Source organism: Camarhynchus parvulus, chromosome 4 (genome assembly GCF_901933205.1).
Source record: "Camarhynchus parvulus chromosome 4, STF_HiC, whole genome shotgun sequence".
NCBI lineage: Eukaryota > Metazoa > Chordata > Aves > Passeriformes > Thraupidae > Camarhynchus > Camarhynchus parvulus.
The window spans coordinates 15,912,593-15,934,979 of NC_044574.1; the positions used below are offsets into that span (position 1 = coordinate 15,912,593).

At 37.8% G+C, this 22,387-nt stretch overlaps 1 protein-coding gene across 10 annotated transcripts in view; it reads right to left on the bottom strand.

Annotated features, from left to right (window-relative positions):
* The window catches only part of LDB2 (LIM domain binding 2), a 367,493-nt gene that overhangs the window by 116,747 nt on the left and 228,359 nt on the right, over window positions 1-22,387 (bottom strand). The window lies entirely within an intron of this gene.

Below are 22,387 nucleotides of genomic sequence, written 5' to 3' on the forward strand. Positions count from 1 at the left end.
GGCCTCTCTCCCTATTATCCACATCCCTGCACAAATCAAATGAAGCTTTTGCTGTAAAGCTGATAAAAAACACCACACACATGAGCAAGCTGATGTATTTAAAAAGTGGTTATCATTTCTAATCCTTTCCTCTCTCTCCAGGGAATATCATATTTCCAAGGAACACACAAAACTCCACCACTGAGCACACATAAGCACTTATACTTGTTTTGATTAGGGATTTTCTAAAATAACAATGAATGAAGTAGTCTGGCATTATCGTTGATTTTTAGCACCTAGGGAAGCAGTATGACAGTCATCCAGTTGTTTAAAATCAGTGAATAGCCAGGACCAGTTCTGACAAATATTTGTATTCACACAATCTATTTCAAAACCTCACAAAATGAACTACAGTGCCTGGTTTGATATCAGGCTCATGCCTTTACCATTTCTTTGTAGATAACCTTTGTAGAGCCCCACATGTAACCCAGAACAAGAGAAGTGGTCACAGATGCTAAACTTATGCCTGTGCTCTCCTAGCAGGCACTGGGATTTTTTGAGATTCAGGTTATTGACTGAGATGCTCTGCAGTTCCACTTCCTTGCCAAACAGCAAATTTTATTATCTAATGTAGACATATCCAAATAATATATCTAGATCCACTCTAGACAACAAAGTTTAGATTCATGAAAGGTCTAATGCTCATTTCACACAGATGTAAGTCTAGTCTTGCAATTTGCTGCAAGCCAAGGAGTGACAACACTGGGAAACCAAGGTGGTGTAAGATTGAGGTGCTACCTCCTAGAATTCAGTTTTTCAAACTGATTTGTTACAGACTTGAGCCAAGTCTGACTTACAACATGCGCAAAGATGTTTAAATGTCTCCATGTTGTGCACTGTAGAACTTTGTCCACAAAAAGACTGTCTTATAAATAAAATTGCAGCCACGAGTTATGACTTTTAGACTTTTGAAAATATACACAAACACACACAGACACAAAGAACATAGAACAGAAACAAGCACTTAATTTGACACATTTCAGATGGCTTCAGAATGGAGAAGGTGTTTCTTCAATGTGGGCTTGACACAGCGAGTCTTACATTCACGACAGAGGTTTGTGTGTCAAACACCATTAACATTTCATGTTGTACGTGATTTTTAACTTGTGTAACACACCACATGCATTATGCTACTTAGATTCTATCAATTTAGCCATGTCCTAAGAGCCTCACCTTTTACATGAAGGCAGTAGGCCATTTACATTTACAAGCATCATAGGGAGCAGGGTGAGGTAACAGCCTGCTCCCTGCCAGGCAGTGGGTGACTTGGAAACAGAAAAGGACAAGGAAATGGAGATGAATCTACTAATGTAACAAGTCTTTGCTCTTCTCAAATTTTTGTTTGGTAAACAGCAGGAACAGCACTTCAGAAGTAGCCAGAGAAATCTGGGAATTATGAAATATCAAAATAAAATTTACTCGCTGGATTTAAGCCAGTAACATCTGTAGAATTTTCTCCTGTAAATAAGGTCCTTCTGTTTCAATTTTCTCTGATACTTCCTGTCTGGTTTTTTTACATTAAAATATATAAAACAAAACCTCAAGCCTAATTTGCTTCAGAAGCAGCACAGACAAATAGCTGTTTGAGAAAACTAAATTTAATTGAACATGGATATGTAATTTAAAGAAATGGAAACAAAACTGACATTAGTGAAGGAGTAAGCATGTATTCCAGCAAATTCTCCTCTCTTTAGCTAAAGGAAGTTGTCAGGGTTGTTTTGTCGTGTTTTTTTTTTTTTTAATTTGGCAATTTCTGTTAAACGAATAATAAGATAAAACAAATAAAAACAGAAGTAACACCTGTGTAGTCTGACATGAGCACAGACTTAAATCGGATTCAACTTTTAACAGCTGCCCTCAGGTGCCTGAGGAATCATTGCAAGGTAATTCAAACACTGTTAGGCCAGTTTTCAATGGACTTCTGTCAGTTGAACAGCTGATAAAAGCCATCTGGACAATCAAGTACTGCATAGTTCAAGATACAGAAAGTGGTGAATCTATGTAAGCCCAATCAGTCTGAATGACAGATCTGCCTCCTCACTGCCTTGTTTTTTGTTACTGTTTTTGACAGCTATATATATTCCATTTTCAACAGAGTTCAGAAGTCCAGGCCCTATCTATATGGCATTTTTAATTCACATCTACACAAATGTCATGGTATTTCTCTAGGGGGAAAAAGTGAGGAAGCTGATTTTTGTGTCAGCTAATAAAATTATTGTATAGTTCATTCAATTATATTTTCTTAGCTGTGTATCTATAGGGATACCTAACAGTTACAAGACAAATGACAAAGATAAGATGATGCAGTCTACACAAGCTGTCACTGCTGCCTGAAAAGATATAACTGAAGAAGTGGCTTGGTCTTTCCCAAGGACATAACAGGTTACCTCTCCTACCCCAAATGAGAAAGCTATGAATCACTAACAGTTTAGTCACACAAACCCAATGTACAACTGCCATGTGATTTGAACAAGTATTGCCCTTTTCTATCTGATACTTAATAACAGAGAGAGACCAGAATTTATCTTCTGCCTCTAAGAGACTTTCTCACCTATGAGAAACTTGGAATTACGGACTGATGGTATCCTAGATGCTAAAAACTTAACAGATGAAAATGCTGGCTATTTGTAGGACCAGTTTTTTCCATGGCAGAGATTTGCTCTTTAAATGTGCTTTGATATACAGCTCTGCATTTTCAACTGCACCAGTAATATCAGCCCCCTAATCTTACTTGCCACACACAGGAGGCATTTATGTCCTCTGCGTGCCTTGACAATCCTCCCTTCAACCATGCAAGTAACTTCCACTGATTTTGTGGAAAATTAGATGTGTTGGAATTTTGAAAATGAGGCCAATTTTTATAGCTTTAGACACATGTTTTAGAACATATTCAGGAGCCTGTTGTGGACACTTTTTGTCTGTGTTCATCATCACACGTAAAGTGTAAAGTGCTGCCTTGGTAATGAGGAATGGAGGTACAAGAACACATCTAAGTAGAACTCGTGTGTGTTGCAAGCAAAGACAAACACTTTATTGCAAGCATCATGTCCAAAATTCACACCATCTAATTCCATCTAAGACTTCTGGACTTCTATGTGCAAGAAGGTCAACTGGAAAGTCTTTGCAGTTATTTGTGCAGAAGGTAACTCTGATGAGCCTGGAGGCTCCCAGAACCTGTGCATGTGGATAGTTTGAGCTGCCTGATGTCCATCTCCCATGTTTAGGATAGGCAATCAAAAAAAGCATCTGGACTTTTCCAACAGAAAAAAAATCTTACCTGAATTAACTGTCACAATCTGAATAGACAAGATTTTGATCCTGTTAGCTGCATGGCTTAGACCTACACTTGAGGTGTAACTTCAGTCACAAATCACAGCAGAAGGCAGCAGCTTTATTTAGCACATACAATATATGTACTAATACATTGTTTGCACAGTGTTATCTACAGGTTTTGGTTTTGAATTAAAGAAGAAAAAAGTTTGCAAAAGCACAAATTTTCAGGACAGTTACTGGACAGGAATCACTGCGTATAGAATTTTTTAACCTCCAGGACAATAAAAATGTCAGAGACAAAATAAATGAGAGCATGGTAATTTTCCTCATAAAAACTAGAGGTAATATATAAAAGAAAAATTAAAGCAGAAAAAGGCTGTGCTCAAATGGAAACTGTCTCTTCTCCATGGATAATATGATGCAGCCAGACATACCACAGATTAGAAGTAACCTGCAAGGTTTTATTACCTTTGATTTTTAGCTCTGTGCTACATAAAATTAATTTGTATTTTGCCCTAGAAAATGCATGGCATAGGATTAATGATGGCAGTGTGGAAGAGAGGATTTTTGTTCCTCCTGTGGAAGATCTGTGAATTCTTCTCAGACCTCAAACAGTACTTGGAGCAAGAGAAAAATATTTACTTTGCAATTTATGGTGCTATACAACTCACTAGAGGCCCAGTTTAGATCATGCATGCTTTCAAACTTCTGGTTACATAGCTAGAACTCACTGAGCATGATTTTAGAACCAGATTTGATTTCAGAATAATAAGCAACTTAGCACAGGATTTGACAATTTTCCAGATCCTGAGAAAACAGCAGTTCCCATGCTATTTCAGCACCTTCTATCTAAAATGAGGTAAAATGTGCCAAAGGTGACTATACCAGAAAAATAACAGCAATAAGCAATAGTAAAAGAAGAGGTTAACTGAAGAAGTAATTTTCTAACTACACAGCATCTTGTCTAAAACTTCAGAAAGGGTGATCTAAAGAAAAAACTTGATTTTTTAGTGAAATTTCAGGAAATACAACTCAGAGGATTTGTGTTTTCTTCCTATCATCTATATGTAACTAGAGTAAGACAATTCACATTCCACTCATTATTTCCAGAATTTTTAGAATACTACTTATCCTGGTCATGTGTTGTCTTTCAGAAGAGATAAGACCTCAGAACACTGAAAAATTAGAGGGGAAAAAAAACCAAACCCATCTGATGTCTGCTTTAAACAAACCCCAGAACACAATCACTATGTTGTTCAGGTGCTGGGTTTCCCTGCGTGGCCTTTACTTGCTGTAAGCCAAATTCTGACCCTCAGCAATAAACACCCTAAAAAGAGTATTTGTGGTCTGTCTTTCTCCTACCTCCTTCTGCTGGCTTTACCCCCCCTGGCAGATATGACAAACTTTTACAACCCCTCATTTTGCCCTGTACCAGACACCCATCAAGATCTCAGATCCCATCTCTCTGGGCAGCCTCAGCAGCGACCTTCTATCTCCAGCTAGAAGAAGACTTTGCTCCTGTGGTAGGGCCCCTGCTGTCTCTTTTCATGCACTGGAGAGGAGGGGATGAAGGAAGTGGCAAGTAATGGGAGCATGGAGGAGCTCCCATGTCCCAGTTCTCCAGAAATAAGAATAATAAAACTGTTCCCAACTGCCTTAAATTTGTACACCATGACACTTTCTGAGATTCTGAAGTGTGGTATTCTTTTAATTCCAAAAGACACGTGTGTGACCACAGAGATGTAGTACTAACGAACACTTGTGTCCCAATAAACTTAATAGAAATAGCAGAGTTTGATCTAACTTCAGATGAAAGGTAGGTGGTATTCAGTAAAATTCTGCATAGCAGTGTATTGCTGTGTGAACAGGAAAAGGGCTGGACTGAATCTTGCAGTTTCTTACTTTAACAAAAATTTTAAAAAGAAGAATCCTAAAACTCTAAACCAGACAAATCCAGATATCTTCTAACAGATGGCTCAGTTAGGTGGGATGAATCACTCAAGTCCTAGTTTCAAAGCATTTCAAGGAACATAGAATCATATAATAGCTACAGTTAGAAGGGACCTTAAAGATCATCTAGGGATCCTTGCAGCTATGAGCCTGAGTGCCTGGTGAGGGGAAAGTAGGCTCAACACCTGGAATGTGAACATTCCCAAAGAGGATAAACATATGGTTCTTTCTACTAAGAGGCAAGAGCAGCTCCTGAGCCAGTTCAGCTTCCAAGCACATGGGAATTAGGGTCATCCTGGAGGCTGCAGGGACACACACTCCTGTGTGTCACACAGCAGGTGCTGAGCACTGGCAGCTCAGGGGCTGGTCAGGGTAACGAGTCCTTCTCAGAGGAGATCCAACCAGCCAGAGCCCCTTCCTGCCCTCTCCCACTTTTATGTTCTCAGATGATGCAGAAGGTCAGGATGTGAAGGTCTATGAGGGAACTGGGCACTCAGCTGCCATCCAGAAAGAACTGTCAAAAAAGAACTGACTACTTAAGATGTCATGTTAAGTAAAAGCAAAGGAGGACTTTGAAACACCACTACCTGTCCTCCCATACCTTTGTATTTTTATTAGACAGAAAATTGGCCTATCCTACTCTGCAGCATGTCTAGAGCACTGGGTGGAGAAACTCTGATATATATAATGACCTTTCCACCATCCTGAACTAATTTTCATGGCACTTTTAGCAATGGATAAAATTGGTTTAATTTCAAATAAAAGGATGTCCTCATGTGGTCCATAGGAAAACAAATAAAAACTTGAGTCACTTGTGACACATCTTGCGGAATTTAAGGCATCAGATTTAATTGTCTTTATTAAATATATTATCTCTGAAATAACTTCTTGCAGTTTTGAAGCACCTGAGAAAATACTGTGGATTGGAAACTTGAGGATAATCATCTTTAGCGCCACTGCAATTGTAAATAGCAATGACAGAAGACAGATGAAAGATTATCTGCTGTTTTGAAAGATAAATACATTCTAGAAATCATAAAAGCATCTTTAGTGACAGCAAAGGAATCTGTACAAAAGCTCTGTAAGAATAAACAGGATATTAGCTGAGATTCATTATTGCCACTTTGTAGATGTCTATATTTAAGCTAGTTCAGCAACAGGAAAAACCTGATTGCTGCTATTCTCAGTGAGCACAAGGCATCTGAGATGTGAAACAGGAAGTTAGATTTCTTTTGGAAGAAAAAAAAAAGAACAAAATGTAACTTTTAAGAAAGGTTTCCACTGATCTAAGTCTGTTAATTGTTCTCAGCAACCCCACTAAAAAAGTCTGGACTACATTTGAAACAGGAAAAAAAAAAAGAAAATACCCTTTGAGGATTTGTAGACATTTTCACATCATCCAAGGAAACATTTACATGTTTTGTTAAATGATTTTTGTGTTATCTGTCATCCCTATAACATGATCCATGTCTGAAACATGATCCATCATTAGTCTGAAAAATAAGCAATGAGTTAAAAAGTTTCGTTCCTGTTTTTCCATTTTTAAAATTGTACCAACCAGAGTTAGAGAGAAAATGGACAGGCAAAAAAAAGAAAAAAATCACAGTCTGGTTTGTACTGAGACAGGGAATTCTTGCCATTTGTGTAGGGTTGCTAGCACTGGGCAGAACTCATCCAGACACAGGCACTGTGATTTACAGCGTTGGTGAGGAGGGAAGAGGGACTGATGCCAACTACCTGGACTTGTGCAAAGCATTTGACGCTGTACAACACAACAACTTGTCTCTAAACTGGAGAGGCGTGGATTGGGTGGATGACCCACTCAGAGGACAAGGAATTGTCAGGATGGTTGTACTCAAAGAGCTGGGGACAAGTGGCATTCCTCAGGAGCCTGTACGGGGACCAGGGCTGTTGAACACCTTTATAGTGACATGGACAGTGGGATCAGGAGCACCCTCAGCACAGCTGCAGATGATACCAACCTGTGTGATGCAGCAAGGCTGGAGGGAAGGAATGCCATCCAGAGGGACCTGGGCAAACTCTAAAAGATGATCTGGGGGCTGGAGCACTTCTGCTATAAAGACAGGCTGAGAGAGATATGCTGTTTCAGCCTGAAGAAGAGAAGGATCCAGAGAGACCTTATAGCACCCTCCAGTACTTAAAGAGAGCTGGGGAGGGACTTTTTAAAAGGTGATGTAGTGATACAACAAGAGGTAATGGCTCTAAACTAAGAGGGTGGGTTTAGATGAGCTATTAGGAAGAAATTCTTTACAATGAAGGTGGTAAGATGCTGGAAAAGGTTGCCCAAAAAAACCTGTGGATGTCCCATCCTGGAAGTGTTCAAGCCCCCACCCCAGGCTGGGTGGGGTTTTGAGCAACCTGGTCTAGTGAAAGATGGCAGGGGGTTGGAACCAGATGATCTTTAAGGTCACTTAAAAAAAAACACACACTATGACTCTGTAACTAAATGCGGTGTAATTTGAAGTAATGGAAAACTAGAGTAGCAAATGATGAAGAGGAAATCTAAGAAGGAGTTGCTTACTTCAGTCCAGAAAATCAAAAACTAAGTCAAAATTTCAGACCAATATTTTGATGAAGAGTGATGGAGCTCTGTCATGAATTAACAAGAAAATTATTTTTGTTTAAAATATACAGAGCTAGCTGGACACTAGCTTAAAAAGGTAATTAGCAAATGAAAGAGAACTGTTGTATTGCATAAACACTTTTATAATTACTGATGTTTTGGCCTATCATTGTTTCAGAAAACCATGCATTTCAATATTTTTGCATAAAATATGTTCAGCTACATTGTCTGGAATAGGAGGTTTACTCATAAGCAGTCAATCAAGTGTTATCTTTCCTAGACTGCTTTTCAAATAGGAAGGCTATATATGCACAACATTTTACCAAGATTGTTGTGCCAGAAAACTGGGTACACTAATAATTATTTTATAAAAAAGCAAAAGTAAAAGTTTCATAACTGATGGCAAGATTATAAACAAATAAATCAATATTTTAAATAATGATTTTTCTTTTCATCAGATGGATGTATATAATGGCAAGTATGGATATATTAATGAGACGTTTACATGAACACTTGTAAAAATGACTGTAAGAATTAGTGACCTCTGAAAATTTTGCTCTCTGTCCTTTTGACTCATCATTGCATAGGTAAGGCACAAGAGTATATATCAAAAGCTGGAGGTTTTTTTCCAAACTGTTGACTTGAATATAATTAGTATAGTAGGATGCTATTTTCTTGTTGCTTCCTTCCTTAATAACTAAACTAGCTAGACATTTCAAACATCATTTCATAAATTAACAGTGACAAAAATAGTATAACTATGATGGTATAATGAAGGAGAAGAGTAAGACATAAGCAGTTGAAAACCTTCCAAAAAATTTTTTTTTCAGTGAGAATGAAAATCATATAGTAATGTGCATTTGAAACACTGTATTGTGCTATTGTAACACAGCTGTCTGATGCAGGCTTCCAGCTCTTTTCCTCTCATATTAAAACTGTTCCAAAATTTCATGGTAAATGACTCATGGTTGTCCCTTTCAATCCTGCTGACTTTTGCTTTCAAATTGAAAGCACACAGAAGAAGTACAGTTTAGATTCTATCAACAGGTCTAGAGGAATGTGTCATGGTCTGGTGAGAAAATGTATCAGTTTCATAAAGACAAATTATATATATGCTGTGCAATTCCAATAAACCTTACTTTAAAACAGAAGTGACAGAAGGGGAATACTCAATTGGCAAGACAAGCAAACCAGAAAATTCTCATGTGCCAATATTATCTCATTAAAGCATTGCTTAAAAATGGTTTTACATGCTCCCTGTAAACAATATCTTTTGTTTGCTGTCTCTGCTATTAACTAGCACTTTCAGTAGATACTAAGATGTCTTTAAACAATCATTCAACTTAAACAGACTTGAATGACTATCTCATACCCTATACAAACTAGCAAAAATAAAATAATGGCATTCTTCTGCTTTCTAGTAGGACATCTAGAAGTTGCATAATGATGACTGCTTGTCCTTGTTAACTCTCTAGCAGGCCACTTCATTACTTTCTTGTAACAAGATGTAAGTGTTGTGGTGGCCCAGTCCATGGACAGCTCTGTTCATAGAGCACTGTACCATAGCTCTCATTGACTACTTCTGCTGAGAAGCTCCACTGCCATGTCTGTCCTAGCTAATGCTCCCCATGGACATTACCCTCATTTCTATTGCTTCTTTTGTGTGCTGCTGATGAGCAGTGCACTGATCAGAATGACCAGGTAACCACACCTGTGTTCAGGATAGCAGAAACTTGACAAAGAGAAGCAGGCATTGATCCTAATTCCAGCAGCTGCAGCAATAGCCACATCAATAGCTAATGTTCCACTGCAGTGTTCTCAGATGCCAAGGGTTATTCAAATTGAAGCTGACAGCACAATCTTAATCCTGCTTCCCTGTGCATCTGTATCACAATAATACAGAGTGTAATTACATGATCACATATATTTGCACAAATGAATTTGATAGTATACAAATTTACTACAATGTAAATATATATGTGTGCACCTTCCTACAATCCAGAGACATATCAAGGTATATTAATACTTATTTGAAATCATGCAGTTCACGATATATCTACTGACATATTGGCTACATTCTGTTAAAAGTTATTGCTAGGAGCAGCCAAAGTTATATTTATTATATCCGAGCCCTCTACTGCAGAATCACATCATCAGATCCTAAATAGGTCTTTTGTCTTTGTTATTATTAAAGAGAATTGATGGGGGGAAAGAAGCTTTAGAAGAAAGCATTTTGGGATTTAAGACTGGCTTTCAAAGTATGCCAAGCGCATGCTTGGACCTTATCCATGGGATGTGGTTCCTACATAGCACTCTAGGACTGTGAGATGGGGCTGATTCCTCAACCCAACATGGGGGAAGTAGGTCCAAGCAGCAAAACAAGCTGCTGCCAAGCACTGGAGGGGCTGAGACACAGCTGTACAGCAAGGCTGCAGACCTCACAAAGACTAAAATAGGCAAAAAGGGTGGGAGATTGTGTGCTGAACAGTCTACCTTCTCCACAGATCTAGAGCAAAAAAAAAAAAATCAACCAGGTGTTTGAGGATGATGAATTGTCATCAGACCAGACAAGAGCATTGTCACAGGAATATGACTGGTGCTGAGTATATAGAAGAGATTCCTCCAGGACTTGGGTGCTTTTCATAGAAGTAAGGGAGAATAGCAGAGGGTTATTAGGTCTACGGTATAAATAATATCAAAAGTAAAATTAAATGAACTTTTTATCCCAGGATGGCACAGACGGCATCTGTCTGGGTGCCTAATGAAGGCATCGTTGCAAAGGAATTCCTACTCCATACCTAAATTCACACTCACTTTTTTGCTCAGTTAGGGAACACTAGGGTGGCTGAATCACCTCACTTTGGTCCATGATGTGGAGAGATCTCCAAGCTCACAGACTCTAAAGCCTTCATAAGAAAGGAGTCAGATGGACTCCAGGAATGCACTTAATGCATGCCAACCAACAGGCAGATAGTTCACTAGACTAGGCTGGACCTAGTCTGAAATAAACCTCTGCCAAACATGAGCTGTGTGGAAGTCCAAGCCCTCAATACTGCAATTCTGACTGCACTGCACTGCCTGCTGATGTCAGTGTAGCATCCAGCTGCCAGCACAACAGATTATAAATTAAATCAACAAGCTGGCCCTGAGAGTACTAACAGTACAAACTCTGCCTTTCTGAAGGTGGCTGGAATATATTGTCCAGACTTTTTCTTTCTCTCTAGTCAAGAACCTTCTCTCTACCATAATACAACTCCCAAGCTGTACACAAATTCACACTACAGGCTGTGCATGTTTCACTAAGCTAAGTTTAACCCTTCTCAGTATAAGATACCCTCTGTTTCATTTGCATTTTAAAACTATTAACTATTTCCATTAATTGTGCATGCATAATGCAGAAAAGAAGAATAAAGAACAGAAACAGTCCTGAAAGGAAAGATGTGCCTTTGTTTTCCAGCTTGATATATCTTTTCTTGGTGCAAGTCCATGTTGTGGTTCGAAATCTCTTTGCCTGAACATTTTTTTCTTTTTTTTTTTTTTTTTTTTTTTTTTTTTTTTTTTTTATTTTTTCTTTTTCTTTTCTTTTTTTTTTTTTTAAGATGCTCCATGACCTGGAGCATCCCTTTGGATTACAGAATTTGATGCACAGCCAGCCATGCATGTGCAACTGTCCCTAAGAGCCAAGCCTCAGTAAAGCTGGTGTGCCTACAATCTTGAAACAAAAATAGCTGTCAAATCAAAGCGAATTTGCCACAAAAGAAAGTACAGATCCACAGTTAGAGAATACCAAACTAGTTTGAGTTCAAAATTGCTTAAAAAAATAGGGACTTCAGTTTATAAAAGAGAAGTATATCTTTTAATCTCTCTAATATAATTTAATAATGGATGAATTGATTTTTCTTAAGGCTGAAGATGGGGGTAGGGTTGGGGGGAAGAACAAATAAAGGTAATATCAATTCTTGAGAGGGAAAAAAGTTTTAAAGTCTGTCAGCAACTAAAAGAGGGGAGAGAAACACAAATTGTTATACAGCAGACTGCTGCTATCACACGTGACACAAAAAATATGTTAGTTTAATGTTCCCTGGACCAGGGTTTCATTTTACCTTATTTTAGTGAATTAAATCATGTACTACAAAGGAATTTGGATCTGAATGAAAGGAACAAGATTGATATCAGGATGAAAAGTAATGCTGTGTTAATTCAAGTTCAGACATTAAAGACAAAAATAAAATTGAATTACATCGTGTTCTAATATTTCTGGACTAGATAAAATTGTATATAAAAACCTTTATCACAGCCAAATGGAGTTGGGAGTAATGAATTTCCAATAGATACTACAAAATGGTCACATCTACTTTCAGGTACCCAGTGAAATGCATCGATGGAGTTGACTCAGAAGCAGCCATTGGACAGACAGCTGTGCACTGGTGCTTCTCTGCACATGTCCCTGTACTATATTCAAAATGGGAAGCTAAGATTGGCCCAAGTCACAGATAAAAAGCAGATGTTTGAAGCTGAATGGTGTGCAAAGGGTAACACTGATAATGAAGGAATAGCACTTTCCTGACCCTGGGGTCAGGGCACAAGCCTCTTTGGCTGAAGGAGCACTTACATGTGCAGTTTATTCTGGAGCAGAGCTATGGAAGAGACAACATCCAGACTTTGCATGTCATAGTGCTCTTCAGCAACAAAATTTTCTCAACCACTGACTGTTAATTCCTGTGTCTTGGCTGGCTGGCAGCAGGGGAACAGCCCTACACAGTGCAACCACAAGGCTGCAGGTAATGCCATGTGCTGTGGCAGGATCTCGTCACCAGCACTGAGCTTGCTTGCAATCCTTCTCTTGGCTTTCTCATACAATAGAAAACCAAGATACCAGCACTTTCAATGACCTGAAACAAATCCTTCAAAGAAGAGCATATCTGGAACAATGGACCTGCACTAGCACTTTTTCCTGCACAGGCAGAACTGGACACCAGTGTCCTTCAGGGGCCAGGATATTCCCAGCAGTTCAGTAAAAATGTAGTTCAAACTCCACAAAAACAAAGGAATATTATAAATCTTAATCATTCTGTTCTAAATCCTATACATATACCTATAAACTGTCCTCTCTGATGTAAACTTTTAATAGTATCTATGTATTGAGTTCATTTGTCTTGAAAAATCCCAAGCAAATATTTCACAGAGACCACTTTCTGTGAAAATAAGGGGAGAAGAAACAAGAAATGCAAGGTAGTGCTTACACTGCCATATGCACCAGAATGAACTTAAAATATTATGGTATAAAACCTATATGGATCAGAAGAGTGGAACAGCAAAATGTCAGCAACATTTTAAAGGTAATATAATTTGGAGTGCAGAATTCAATATGATAAAGAATGATAGTCACTGTATAATATCTGAGCCTTCCCATACATAGCAGACTTAAAAAAAAAATCATGACTGCATTAATTCAAGGAAACTTTCAATATGGAATTGGGAATAGTATCTCAGTGTCCAGAATCAGCTTTTGGGTCTATTTCTACTAATCATGGAGCTGCAGCTGACCCAGTTTAAATGTATTTCTGTAAAGATTCTATAATTTTGGTGATGTTGCATGTTGTGTTCTCCTAAGCCATTTAAAATATTGCACTACAGTAAATACCTAGTGCCTAAAAATAAGGTACCTCATGTGGAACAGTTCTACTGCATCATAGAAATACAATGTAAAAGTCTTAATAAAGTTTTATTTCTACATTAAACACAAGCATGCACATTTTGTGTAATAGAACCTACACTTTATTAAGATGTGTGTTTGTGTATTTGACTATGTTCTATTTGTGTGTGTATACAGGTCTGCAAGATTAAATTTGTGGGTAGAGGAGCAAATATTTTATTATCTGAACTTAAAAAGGATCATCTGCACCTACAAGCCCTGTCCTGACAGTGTGCTAAAGCCATGAAGTATTCAACACCACTAACAGCACTAGTAAGAGTAAATGCACAATACAGAATTTATAAATTATTATAAACTCATCCCAATATGCATAACTTCCTAGAACAATTAGGAATTTTGTACTGGATCACCTATACCTGAAGATTCAAAAAGGGAAGAAAAAATCTGGCCCATAGTTTAGTTATTCCATGCTCTATAAAAGGAAATTTATTTCTAATACCTTCAGGCAATCCATGTGCTCAGAAGGGTTATAGTTTATAACAATTGTGGATGAACCTACTATATTTAATTAAATGCCTCTCTGTTTTAGAAATGAGACAACAATATGATAATATTCTCTATCACAAAACTTCTGTATTTTTTATGATGTTGCTTGGGTAATTCACAAAGTGAGGTGTTTCACTTCTGAAAAAGAAAGAACACGAATGTAACAAAACAAAAGGAAAATAATGAAAAATGCAGAAAAAAATTGTCAACTACTAAGGGAAACATGAATATTCTCATTCAGTCTCGTTTCTTACAGGAACTCTGTAACTATGTTAGGACATTTTTCTGAAAGAACATAACATGTATTAAATTATCATCTTAAAAATCACTTGATAACATTAAAAGTTGAAGCACTAACCACTGGATATTTTCAATTTCATGGAAAAAATCTAAAATCCCTCTAGTAGAGCAACATTTTATTTCTCAAGAAAAGAAAATTAATTTAACGTACTGACAACATTTGAAGCCAAACACAGTTATTCAGCAAAACAGAAAAAGTACTGACCAATTCCTCACATTTTCCATTACACTATGCATACAAAACAATTAAGAAATTATTTAACATTAATTTTAAAATAGTGTAAAATTGGTTAGTATTTTGATGTAAAAAGCTGTTAACTTCCATTATTTAGCATGAGTTTCCATCATTTTATTAACATCACCTCCTGCAGAAAGAACTGAATGCAACATAATTTGGACCAATTGGGTGAACAAAGGCCAACCACAACAAAGGGGTTATTTGTATTGAGCAGGGAAAAAGCCCATAAATCACTGTGATTCTCTCATGTTAATTTTGCCTTTATTCTTTCTCCTTCTGAACTGACCCAAGACACCCCTAATGTGTCATGTCCTGTGATATTAAGATTTCTCCCAAAGAGGGCTTATCACTTAAATTGTTTATACAGCAGCAGAACCAATCTGGTTGACTGGAGTTTCAGAAACTGCAATTAGAGGCTCCATATAATTGCACAATATTCACATTTGGAGTTAGTAGCCCCTATTACATGAGCAGCCCTTTTCCATGTACCACTTCATAGACATAGGGTGTCCCATATTGATTTGTACTACATGCTTAGTTACAAGCAGAAGAAATCTGAGATCTCCGTTTGAAAGACATCTGAAATCTTACATTATTTGTTAGGATAGTTGAGAAAGAGGCTGATGAAACAGTTTTCATGATAAACTTTCCCACCTAACTGATGTTGTGTATATGCACACAGGCAACATCCACACGCTGCAGGTGGCTGGCACTTTGCAGTGAAACCTTCTCTTGTATTTTGGAGGTATTGATAACTCAGAGGTGCAGGAACACTAAGCTAGATAACAAGACTGCAGCTGGCAGAGGTGAAAGTCTAACTTATACCTGCTAATTGCAAATCAGGAACTAGCAGGAACTATTGCTTTAACACCTGTCAGTAATATAGAGGAAAAGAAAAATGCTCTTTCGAAGGAAATTAGTGGAAGATGTATGTGCAAAGTATTGCTTAGCCAGCAGTATTAGAAAAGCATTATTTCTCCTCCTCAAAATTAGAAATAGTAAGGTGTTTTTAATCACAAAAAGTTTAGCATCCAAGATGAGTAAGTTGTTCCAGAACTGGTCATGATGGCTGAGACTGAACTGACCAGGGAAATGAAAGCTGGCACCAGCTCTGGGATCAGTGACTTCAGAGAAACAGAGGTGAAGGTCAGACAGCCCCCTGGGTTCAGGAGGCTCCACAGCCTCCCCAGGGAATCTCTCCAAGCACCTCATTTTTATCACCGGTAAGAGTGAACCCCTCTTTCTTTTTTTGCATATATATATATATATATATATTTATTTTTTAAAATGCAATTTAAGGCCTGAATCTCTTCTGCTCATCATGTCTATGGAAACAGACCACATGCCTTTTTTTGATATGTCCTGTTATTGTGTCCCATTTTCCTCTTCCTTTTTTCCCATGTCTTCTGCAGACTGACTGACTCAAATTCTTCCATTTTTCTTAGTAAATTTATTTCAAGACTTTTGCTTTGCCCTATACACTCTCCAGTCAGACCACATGTTTCTGTACAAATGCCATCCAAAACATGCATTCAGTACAGACAAAGAAAAGGCAATCCCAGTCAGTAGGAGTGATACAGCTTGTGCTTCAGAATAGTGGATTCACCATAGCTCAACTGATGGGGAGAAAATACAGAAAAGAACTATGCATGAAAATTAAGAATCTGTTAAAGAGACTTCCTAAGATATCTAAAAGATGCAGCTATAAGGTGAAAAAGAAAATAACTTTGGCAAAAAAAGTTAGTAGGAAAACAAAGGCAATAATTAGAAGGGAAAAAATCCTGATAATTATGATGACTGCAGAAAATAAAAACAAAGATAAGAAAGGGGGAAATGTTCTGTAAAAACATATTATGAAATATAAAATATTAGTATGAGATGCTGAAGTTGGCAGTGAAAAATTCATATCCATAAAAACTAGCAAAAATAAGACCTTGGAATTTATCAAAACTTAATTTATTTTAGGAACAGAAAAGCTTTCAACATATAAGAAGCTTTTTTGTTCTACTTTTGTAAAGAACGTTGATCTTGAGTGAAAAGTGCTTTCTAGTCCATTGGCAACTAAGATGGATCTTAAATAGTATCTATGAGAAGTAAATGTTTTGAAATTAGCAGTTCTAAGGGGTTTTTTTCCTATTTCTATCTGGTGTTATAAAATATTAATTAAAGAAATAAAAGAACTACTGAGGGAATTTTAAAAACCCGCTACTGCTGAGCTGATATTTAAGGGACATTATAGAGTCAGGGAACACCATAACATAATACACTTGCTTGGTATCAATCCAGACAAAATAGTGAAAAAAATTATACAGGATTTAACTGACAAAGATTGAAGTGAAAGGGATGTTATTAATGCCAGTCAACATGGGTTTATGCAAAATAGCTCCTGTCAAACAAATCTCATTTTATTCTTTGATTACAAAAGTTTGGGTGCTAAAGATAAGTGCATGGCTGTAATACACTTAGACACCTGTAAAGCATTCAACTTTCTAGTGCATTACTTATATTCTTACTAAAGTTTATTAATATACAATTTTCATAGAGCATATGTAAAATTGATTGAGAACTCTTTAAAACATCAATTTTAGAAAGTAATTGTTAATTAGAAATCTTTATCTGGAGGATGGAGGGGCTAGTGGTGATCCAGGCAATTGTGGACCTTTGACATCTAATTTTAATGAAATTTTTACCTATGTTCTGAAATTAAATTCAAAACTATTTCAACGAAACTTTGAAAAAACCCAGAACTAGAATAGTGGTATATAAGGATGAATATCAGGGAGTCACACAGAATAAGCTGTCTCACAATGCTAGGCCAATTTACCGTGTTGTACCTGAATGCTCAAATGATATTTAATGACTGTGATTTCTTGTGAAAAAAAAAATAAAGGGAAAAATAAAGAAGATGTTCCTGGAAATAAAACAATCTCTTTCTCTAGGCAAATTTAATTTTCTCTCTAAGACTTATAGGACAGAAGCTAGATAAGAGTTTTAGAGAAACCTGAGGTGATAATGGAGCATGCTGGGCCCTCAAACCGTCTTTTTCAAAATAGTTATGCAAGTGGGTAATGCGTAATGAACTTTCCCTGTTTATTCCTAAACTATGCTTATAAGAAATAGCCACTAGATGTAGCTTCTCACCATTAACCTCTGCAAGTTTTTTTCAATAAAGGGCTATAAAGTTACCTGCACTGCACAGGTTATGAAAAGAGGGACAAATTCACAATGAATCTGGTGCAGCTTCCTTGCTGTGTTTTAACTGAATAATTTGTAGTAAAATCTAAAATACATTTATGCAATATATTTTAAAGGCACACAGAAACATTTAGATAAGCACTTTGAAGTTGATGATTTTGCAGCTTGGTCCGAAGTTCACTCTGAGACTATTGCCCAGTAAACCCTCCTCCCTCCCTCCCTCCCTCCCTCCCTTCCTTCCTCCCTCCTTCCCTCCCTCCTTCCTTCCCCTCCTTCCTTCCCTCCTCCTCCTCCCTTCCTTCCTCCCTCCCTTCCTTCCTTCCTTCCTTCCTTCCTTCCTTCCTTCCTTCCTCCCTTCCTTCCTTCCTTCCTTCCTTCCTTCCTTCCTTCCTTCCTTCCTTCCTTCCTTCCTTCCTTCCTTTCTCTTTCTTTCTTTCTTGAAACAAAAAAAAAATAAAAATCAAAGAGGGTTCATGAACCAAGTAGAGAAAATGAAAAAAAAGGCATAAAATGCAAAGCATGGTATAGTTAACTTGTACATTCCAAACACAAACTGCAGTAGAAATTATAACAGAAAATACATATTCAATTATCAGCTACAGATTCAGAGCAACAATAAAACTGAAATCACTATATTTTCCTAAGGACAGGGAGAGAAAAGAGATCAAATTGTTCCCTTTGAAATTTCTACTGTGTAACATTATGCAATACCATATAAAATTGGGTGATGAAAGCCTATAAAAAGTGCCTGAAATTCTCAATATATTCTACATCTATAAGCTTAAATAAACCCATTTTGAGGACTCCATCATATCTACCACACATGAAATTTTTTTACAGCTACAAATGTAATAGCTCATGCTTTTGCTTCCTCACAGCATTATAGTTCCTCCATGGACAGAAATCATTTCGTGAACAGAAGAGAAACATAGACAAGCTCTAATTTTCTGTACAGTGGCAACTGCATTCATTATGTGTTAAAAAAGCACTTTCCCTGAAGGAGTTAACTTTCTAGCTCCTATTCTCTGCAGTGCTGCATAAACACTGCACATTATTCTTACTGAGCATGCTTCATCTTTCCTGTCTCCCCAGTCTTGGGCTGTCAATCACCTGTCAGTCCCTACCACATCAGCACAGTGCGCATCACCAGGCTGTCAGCACAGCAGCTGATGAGACTCTGCTAAGAGCTGTCAATCAAACTTGTTTCTCTTATCTGTTCGGGAAATATTTTGTCTCTGAGAAACAAAGAACCTGGGCAACAATGGATCAGAGTCTAGTATTTACTCTTTTACAGGGATAGAAGCCTCTTAACAGGAAATGAATGCTTTATCCACAACAAGGAAACAAAAATTCTGCTTCATTAGGCATATTTTCTTGCTTTGATTTTGTTTAAATCCTATTTATTTCTTGAACAATCAAATCATAGCATAATATATTAGAGCAAATTTCTTTTTGCTCTCACTGTAGAATGAACTTCATGTGTTTACATCCTAGTTTCTGTTGACTATAATTCAGTGCAGTGTAAGACAGGTAGCATGTCTACTTTTGGGAATCTTTCCTTGTCTTTAAGCAGTGGAATGTGTGAGGTTTCTCTCCACCTCAGGGTAGCCAAGCTACCCTGAAAAGCCAGACGAGAGAAAGGCATAATTTACACCTTTGTTAACTTAAAATATATCTTTATTTTCTTCAGCATTTTCATTAAAATCTCAACATAGAATTCAGTAATATAAGTGGGGTTCATAGATAATAGCAGACCAAAAGAATAGCTGTGGGGTATAAGCAAGTAGGAGAAAAACATATTTTCAGTGTCTGTTTGAAAGAAGATAGTATCTTCTTTCTGTAACACTGTGCCAGGGAGAAAGGATTGCAGAAGGTAAAGTTCTTGCATGTACAGAAATCAAATACTGAAGAAAGACAAAAGGAGCTGCAAAGATGGGCACAGCAGCTATTTCTGGTCTGACACAGAATCTCTGCATGAAAAGTTAAGCTGGGCTTTCAAGTCACATCTATCCAAGGCAGAATATTGTTCTGCACAGATAACTAGGTCTAGGTCTAACAAATCTGGCAATCAAATTAATTAACACAGGTGGATGACTGAACTAACAAACCTCTGCTCATAAGTAAGTACCTTTACATGCTGTGCCATGCAGATACAGGGACATTTAGAGCTAACTCAGGTATCAGTACATAATGTTGCCTGATGTGAAGCAAAGTAAACACAACCCAGTGACTTAAAAACCCCATTTTAACCAAATCTATTTTTCCCTATAAATGAAAGAATCTCAGAGTTCACAGTTGAAGGGAAACATTGAGAATAGCAAAGAAAAGAAAACTGCTTTTCTCAGTATAGAGAGGAGTGCTGTAAAACATGGTAATATGAATGAAACACCTAAAAATATTTCGTGTTCCTCAAAAAGCTTCAGTTTGGGGCCACGAACGTAAATAAGCAACTTTGTTTTCTGAGACGACAAAAAAAAGGTGAGTTCACAACCCTTATAATTTCTTGGACAAAACAGTATGTTAAAGTTAAACCAAAGAGGGAGGCAAATAAAAGTAATTTTTTTTTTTAATCTTCTACCATTTACACAAACACTGATTTACAGTGCTGCTCTGAATATTTGCATTGGCTGTGGAATTGGACGGTTCAGGTAAGAGCAGAGGGCAGAGAGCCAGCTGGGAAACTGGCTATGATACCAAACTCACAGAAAGAAAAAGTCTACAGCAACCAAGAGAAAAAAGCCCCAAAGAAATTTGGGAATTGCACTCAAGATTAGTTCCCAGCAGCCTCCCAAAACATTCTCGAGGGGCTTTGAAGAAGGAACCTGGGGCAAAACTGAGTGCTTCTTCATGTCTCTGATGGCTTAACACAAGTGCTAAATAGCCCCTGAGAAGAAGGAGGGAAATGGACTGGGAATTGCCATAACCCAGAGAAAAATGAGGCCCTGGACAGCAAAAAAGTTTTTGTCCTTTCCACACACGCACACATGCAATGGGTTTTTTTGAATTTGTTTGCTCCAAAAAAGAATATTTTAGTTCTCAGAAGAGGGAAAACATTGCCCAAAGGAAAAAAAAAAATAAGGTGGTGGCCACAATCAATGTCAGAGATGTAAGCAAAGCTCTCACAGGCTGAAGCAAGACAAAGGCAGGTAATTTCGACCTGAATCCTAGAGCAAAAGCAAGAGGTTGGCATCTTTCATCACTTTCAACTTTATAAACAACTTCTCAAAGGATGCCTTTTTCTCTTTTCCTGGGCCTCATCTTGGTTCCCTCCATTACTGTCTGTGCCTACAAGAATAAGAACAAACAATTTGTCTTTTCTCTTTCCTCTCTGCCAGTTCCAATGTGTTTAATGCCCTCTCCACCCTAAAGAGCACACTCTCTAGGCAAGGAGGCAGGTATCCTGCTGGAGACAGCGCAGATGAAGAAAAGGGCAATTTTGTTTCACCCCTTTCAGAACCCCATGTTTGGTGCTGCAACCACATGCCATACTCACCAAACAGGAGCCACAGCCCCTGGTCAGCAATTCCACCAGCTTGGAATAGAAGTTCTGGGTGTCTTTGCAGTTCTTGGGAGACGCCAAGAGCATCCATAAGAGAACAGCAGAGCATGAGCATGGCTTGGGCAAGCCAAACAGAGAGCTGTAAGGGGAGCAGACTTCTCTGTTCTCAACCCCTGGACGTGGTTTTGGACGCAAAGTCCCCAGCCAGGAAGAGAGAGCTACTCTGAGCATGCAACCTCCACCCTGCAGCCACCACAAGCAATGCCAAAGGTGTCCCCAAGCAGGGACTTGGACAGCACAGAGGCCTCAAGACTGCTCCCAAAGCCTTCTCAGAATGCAATGGAAGTCTCGAACTGGAACAGCCACAAGCATGCTCTTCAGAGTTTCATTGGAATACTGCTCATGTCAAAAAGCATCACTAATACTGTAGTTCAGTAACTATTGATTTACTATTAACTATTCTCTAGTTAGTAAATATTAACTAACAAAGGAAAGGAAATAATTATTACCAGCAAAGAGCCTTAAATGCAGAGCTTCAATTCCAGATGTTGAAAATAAACCAATCAGTTTGTGCAGAGGCCAGAAATTAAAACCAGAGGAAAAATTCTGTGTACTAGTCACTTTTAAAAGCATGACTACAGTAAAGTGATCTTTCAATCGTTCTTATCAGCAACAACGCTAAGAATCACAGTATTACCTCATGCCAAACTGTCCCAGTTACAGACAATATAACCATTATCAAGCATTTGTGACAACAGGAGTATTTTACACGTTGACAAATTCTTTCATATGTAGCACTGTTTTCCAGAATCACAACTCCCTCTGATCTAACTGGACATTAATTGCTTTTTTGCTCATGTATCTGTGCCTTCTGGACTGATAACACAACTAGCAAATCTGATATCTGACAAGTTGACTCAACCTAATCAGGACAGATCAGCTGTTACCAACGTTGCTGTAGGCTGTAATTTGAGGACCTTTAGAGAGTTATCACTTGCTTTGAAAGGCAAGAAACTGTAATTCTGTCAACACTAATCCCAGAAACGTGCATTCAAAGTGGTTGTTATTTTTTCTTCAGAAGAAGGTAACACTTGTCAAATAAATACC